Below are 6,916 nucleotides of genomic sequence, written 5' to 3'. Positions count from 1 at the left end.
CAAAGCAATGCTTACACTAAGGTGGCTGACCCTAAACTTCTAAGAGTAGTGAGATAGTGATGGAGTTTCAAAAGATTGAATTGAAAAGCAGTTTGAAACAGAAGATACAATGTCAGGTAAGCACAAGCAGGGGCAGAGGAGAAGGGGACAAGTAATTCACGAGTGAGAACACAATTACACAAACATCAAAGAGAAGCACTTCAGCACTTAAACAATCAGGCAGGTTTCAACCAAAGAGGTCAGAACTTCATGCTGATAACTACACTTGGGGTAAGGGATAAGGAAAGACATGCACGAGACATATAAGGGGAGTAATGGGCATGCCAGATTAAGATAGTCATGTTAATCAACATAGAAGCATGCTAATTGCAGCAAGAACAACAAAAGCATAAGTAGAAACATACGAGAAACAAAAGGAAGTGCAATACCCATAGAAAACATATTGCTTTGAAGCTGTAAATCAAATAGGAGACATACCAGTTGAAGGCAAAGTAACGCAGGATAGTAGTGAGTTATAATATGCAAAGTGGTGAAGTGAGCAGCAATATAGAGAGTGTGCAGCGATAGTAGTGAAGTGAGCAGCAATATAGAGAGCAATGGAACAATGAAGCAGCCTGAAACTCAACCTGAGTTTCAAGCTAGTTGAGCAGCCAGTAGTCACAAGGGGAGAGAGATTGTGTGAAACAAAGAGAGAGTAATGAATTACTTCTTTTGTGTAAGAGAGAGTTCAGAAAATGATTCCGTCCTCCTATGCTAAAGAGAGGGTAGAGTATATATATTCTTCAAATAAGTGAAAAATAAGTTAACACATATAGACTGATTATAATTATAGAAAGAAAACCTATTAGAATCAATTACAACTCAAATTGCCTTCAATTAGGGAGTCACAACTCAAACAGTAAAGAAAAATGCATCAAATAAGGAAGGTACAACATAATTACAAGTAAGGAAAGTAAATAAGCATATAGTGTGCATATAAACAGACTGATTTTGAAAGCAATTAGTTAAGGAAAATCACGGGTGAGATGGAAAATCACAGGGAATCATCCTTAAGTAAGGAAAGCATCTCACAATCAAGGAAACAATTCAAATCAGTGGAGCATCTCCAAGGAAATCATATACGGATAATCAGGGATTCAAAGAGATGCACAGAATTATTTAGAATAACAATTAGACCTATAAACACAATAGGTGTGAAAATCAGAGAACACTAAGCGAGAAGATCACAGTTTCAACACAAGACATGAGCCCTAATAGAAACTTAAAGCATGGAACTCGGATTAACCAGAAAACCACACAAACAAGCTCATAACACAAACATAAACAAATAATACAGGCATAAACACATAATACTTAAAAAGAAGCAGAAGATATAGTGATTTTTGAAAGGGGTTCGGAAACCCTAGCTTTTGAGAAAAGAACAAAACGTTTAAAATTTGAGAATCAGGTAGAAGGTAGTGTAAAACACAAAAGGATAAGTTAAAAATGCTTTACAAAGATAGAGATCGAGAGACTTAGGTGGAAATTAGGGTATTTTTGCAATAAATCGGTGAGGTAAAGAACCTGGCTGTGAAACTCATTAATAATGGCCTTCATAGTGCCATCGGACTGAAAACCATCGGAGAAAAGGCCGGAGATAAGCCAAGAAAGGCTTCCAGTGACCATCTTGCATGGTGGAAGTCTCTGGAGCCTCAAAACTTAGAGAAGATCAGCGAGACACAGCTCTATGGCGACTGGTGGCCGAGAGAAGTGAGGACGGAGCATGGCCGGAGAGGCGATGAAGCTCGTCGGAGAAGGAGGAGGGAACCAGAGGGTTCTAGAGAGAAGGAGGAGACAAAGAGACCAAGAGAGAGACCAGTCTCTATGAGAAATGAGGGGTCAAAGAGGGGGTCGTTTGATTTAATTTGGGAAATAGAATCTGGGTCGTTGATCTCATTTGATCAACGGCTCAGATCAGATCAAGGCTGGATCGGGTAAATTAATTGGGTATGGGTCGGGTAATCTAGGAATATGGGTTGGGGTTGAAATTGAGGGTGCAATTTGGGCTACAATTGAAATAAAAAGGGACTGCAATTTAAATAGCCAATTTTCCCCGTTTTGATTTTATAAAAATAGTAAATAGTGTTTAAAATCAAATTAAAAATACCGAGTTAATAAGCAATGCATAAGTATTAATTTAAAAATATTAGAAATGATTTTGTGATTACGAATGCTATTAAATCGAGAAATAGGCTAAAATTGCAATTTCATGCAATTTTAGTTTAAAAATACCAAATGGACTTGTAAAATTATGCAAAAATCATGTAAATTATATTTTGTGTAAATGCGAGAATAAAATAAATTATTCGCCAAAATGACAAGTTTTTGGGAATAATTATTGGTTTTTATAGTGCAAAATAGGCCATAAATTGGTTTTAAAAATCTTTAAAAAATTTGGGAAAATACCAAACCCTTTGGGCGTGCTTGTATATGCATACATATGCTATTTTGAAAGTATTTTGAGTATAAAAATACATAGGGAAAAATTGGGTATCAACACCAACATATCCCAAAACCTTATTCAAACTTGTTCCAATTATCAGAACACCTCAAACAATACCAAAACACCCTAAACATATCGGATTCAAGCCAAACTTTCTAAAATCTTCCAAATTTACTTTTGATCAAAAACTCAACCAAACCACGTTCGAATGACCTAAAGTTTTGCACACACATCCCAAATGACACATCGGAACTACTACAACTCTCGGAACTCCAATTCCGACCCCTATATCAAAATCCCACCTATCAACCGGTAATCGCCAAAAATCTGATTTCGCCAATTCAAGCCTATATCTACTCCGAACCTCCAAAACTCATTCCAATCACGCTCCTAAGTCCCAAATCACCTCCCAAAGCTAACTGAATCGTCGGAATTCACATCCGAGCCCTCTAACACATAAGTCAACATCCAGTTGACTTTTCTTACTTAACCTTTCTTAAAAGAGACTAAGTGTCTCAAACCTAACAAATCCTTTCCGAATTCGATCCGACCAACCCGATACCACATAACACAGATAAATAAAGCATAAAGAAGCAGAAATGGGGGAAACAGAGCGATAACTCATGACGACTGGCCGGGTCGCCACATCCTCCCCAACTTAAACAAATGTTCGTCATTGAACGAGTCAAGATACATACCTGAAGACTCAAATAGGTGAGGATATCTGCTCCACATCTCCCGCTCGATCTCCTAGGTAGCCTCCTCCACGGGCCGACCTCTCCACTGCACTTTCACTGAAGCTATATCCTTTGACCTCAACTTTTGAACTTGACGACCCAAAATAGCTACTGGCTCAACATCATAAGTCAAATCATCATCCAACTAAACCGTGTTGAAATCCAAAACATGAGACGGTTCCCCAATGTATTTCCAGAGCATGGAAACATGCAATACCGGATGCACACTGGACAAGCTGGGTGGCAAAGCAAGCTCATAAGCCACCTCCCCAATCCTCTGAAGTACCTCAAAAGGTCCAATGAACCGCAGACTCAATTTCCTTTTCTTCCCGAATCTCATAACACCCTTCATAGGCGAAACTTTCAACATAACCTTTTCACCAACCATGTTGGACACATCCCGAACCTTCCTGTCAGCATAACTCTTTTGCCTCGGCTGTGCTGTACAAAGACTCTCCTGAATCACCTTTACCTTTTCTAAAGCATCCTGCACCAAGTCTGTCCCCAAAAGTCTAGCCTCACTGGGCTCGAACCAACCAACCGGAATCTACACCGCCTCCCATACAAAGCCTCATACGAAGCCATCTGAATACTCGACTGGTAGCTGTTGTTATAAGCAAAATTTGCAAACGATAGAAATTGATCCCATGACCCTCCGAAATCAATGACACAAGCACGCAACATGTCCTCTAATATCTGAATAGTGCGCTCGGACTGCCTGTTCGTCTGAGGGTGAAAAACTGTGCTCAACTCAACCTAAGTACCCAACTCTCACTGTACAGACCTCCAAAACTACGATGTAAACTGAGTGACCCTATCCGAAATGATGGAAACTGGGACACCATGCAATCGAACAATCTCCCGGATATAGATCTCTACCAACCGCTCTAAAGAATAAGTAGTACACACAAGAATGAAATGCGTGGACTTGGTCAGCCGATCCACACTCACCCAAATAGCATTGAACTTTCTCAAAGTACGTGGAAGTCCAACAACAAAGTCCATAGTGATCCTCTCCCACTTCCACTCGGGAATATCCATCTGCTGTAGCAAGCCACCCGGTCTCTGATGCTCATATTTCACCTACTGACAATTGAGACACTGAGCTACAAATCCCACAATGTCTTTCTTCATTCTTCTCCACCAATAATGCTATCTCTGATCCTGATACATCTTCGCGGCACCCGGATGAATGGAATACTGCGAGCTATGGGCCTCCTCTAGAATCAACTCCCTAAGCCCATCTACATTGGGCACACAGATCCGGCCCTGCATCCTCAACACCCCATCATCATCAATGGTCATATCTATAGAATCATCTTGCCGAACTCTTTCCTTAAGGACAAACAAGTGCAGGTCGTCATACTAGCGCACTCTGATGCGATCGTATAAGGAAGACCGAGAAACCACGCAAGGCAATACTCGACTGGGCTCCAAAACATCTAACCTCACGAACCGATTGGCTAAGGCCTGAACATCAACCGCAAGAGGTCTCTCCCCAACTAGAATATATGCCAAACTTCCCATACTCAATTCCTTTCGGCTCAAAGCATCGGCCACCACATTGGACTTCCCCGGATGGTACAATATAGTGATATCATAATCCTTAAGCAACTCCAACCATCTCCTCTGCCTCAAATTAAGATCTTTTTGCTTGAACAAGTGCTAAAGACTGCGGTGATCAGTGAACACCTCACAAGACACACCATACAAGTAATGCCTCCAAATCTTCAATGCGTGAACTATGACAGCCAACTCCAAATCATGAACGAGGTAGTTCTTCTCATGGGGCTTCAACTGACCAGAAGCATAAGCAATAACTCTACCCTCCTGCATCAAAACACAACCAATGCCAACTCTCGAAGCATCACAATACACGGTATATAAACCTGAAGTTGATGGCAAAACTAATACTGGGCCGTGGTCAAAGCTGTCTTGAGCTTCTGAAAGCTCTCCTCACACTCCTCAGACCATACAAATGAAGCACCCTTCTGAGTCAACTTGGTCAAGGGCGATGCGATAGATGAGAATACCTAAACAAACCGGTGATAATAGCCTGCCAAGCCAAGAAAGCTGTGAATCTCTATGGCTGAGGACGGTTTGGGCCAACTCTAAACTGCCTCTATCTTCTTCGGATCAACCTGAATACCCACGCTGGACACCACGTGCCCCAAGAAAGCCACTGAACTAAGCCAAAACTCACATTTGGAGAATTTTTCATAAAGCTTCTCCTCCCTCAATCTCTGCAACACAACTCTCAAATGCTCCGCGTGTTCCTCCTGGCTACGCGAATACACCAGAATATCATCAATGAAGACTATGACAAACGAGTCAAGATAAGGCCGGAACACATTGTTCATCAAATGCATGAACGCTGCTGGGGCATTGGTCAGCCAAAAAAACATCACCAAGAACTCATAATGACCATATCGGATCCTAAAAGCTGTGTTAAGAATATCCAAGTCCCTGATTTTTAACTGGTGATAACCTGAACGGAGATCAATCCTGGAGAACACTCTCGCTCCCAGAAGCTGGTCGAATAAATCATCAATGTGAGGCAAAGGATACTTGTTCTTAATTGTTTTGTTCAATTGCCTATAATCAATGCACATTCTCATAGTGCCACCCTTCTTCTTCACAAATAGAACCTGCGCACCCCAAGGTGACACACTAGGCCGAATGAACCCTTTATCAAGGAGTTCCTGAAGCTATTCTTTTAATTCCTCCAACTCCGCTGGTGTGATACGATACGACAGAATAGAAATGGGCTGAGTTCCCGGCACTAGGTCAATACCAAAATCAATGTCCCTGTCCGGTGGCATGCCCGATAGGTCTGCAGGAAACACATCAGGAAAATCCCTCACAACTAGGACAAAATCAATACTAGGAGTCTCAGCTCCGACATCCCTTAGAAAGTCTAGATACGAAAGACATCCCTTCCCAACCATACACTGGGCTCTCAAGAATGAGATCACTCTACTGGGAACATGATCAGTCACACCTAACCACTCGATCTGTGGAACACCCAGTATAGCCAATGTGACTGTCTTGGCATGACAGTCCAGAATAGTATGACACGGAGATAACCAGTCCATTCCCAAAATGATATCGAAATCCACCATACACAATAATAAAAGATCCAATCGGGTGTCTAGGCCCCTAATAGTCACCACACATGATCGGTACACATGATCTACAAAAACAGTATCGCCCACTGGAGTAGATACATGAACAAGTGAAACAAGAGACTCACGGGGCGTATCCAGAAAACAGGCAAAGTATGATGACACATAAGAAAAGGTGGAACCGGGATAAAATAATACAGAGGCATCTCTGTGGCAGACTGAAACAATACCGGAAATCACAACATCTGAAGCAGCCACATCTGATCTACCTTGAAGAGCATAGAAAAGGGCCTGACCACCACCTAATCGACCCCCCCTCTAGGGAGATCCCTGGCTACTTGACCTTCACCCTTAGCTGGCGGGGCAGGTGGTGAAGTAACTGGAGCAGAAGTCGAGGGCTGATCCCTCTGTTGAGACTGACCATCACGAAGACGAGGACACTGCCTCCTCATATGCCCAAACTCTCTACACTCATAACAACTCCCTAGCGCTGGAGATGGGGACTGAAGAGAACCCCTGGCACCAGAGTGACCAGTAGAAGGACCTAGCAGGGTAGAACCCTGCATTGATGG

Source organism: Nicotiana tabacum, chromosome 3 (assembly GCF_000715075.1).
Source record: "Nicotiana tabacum cultivar K326 chromosome 3, ASM71507v2, whole genome shotgun sequence".
In the NCBI taxonomy this organism is placed as follows: Eukaryota; Viridiplantae; Streptophyta; class Magnoliopsida; order Solanales; family Solanaceae; genus Nicotiana; species Nicotiana tabacum.
The sequence above is the reverse complement of the archived record's forward strand: the minus strand, read 5'-3'. Positions refer to the sequence as shown.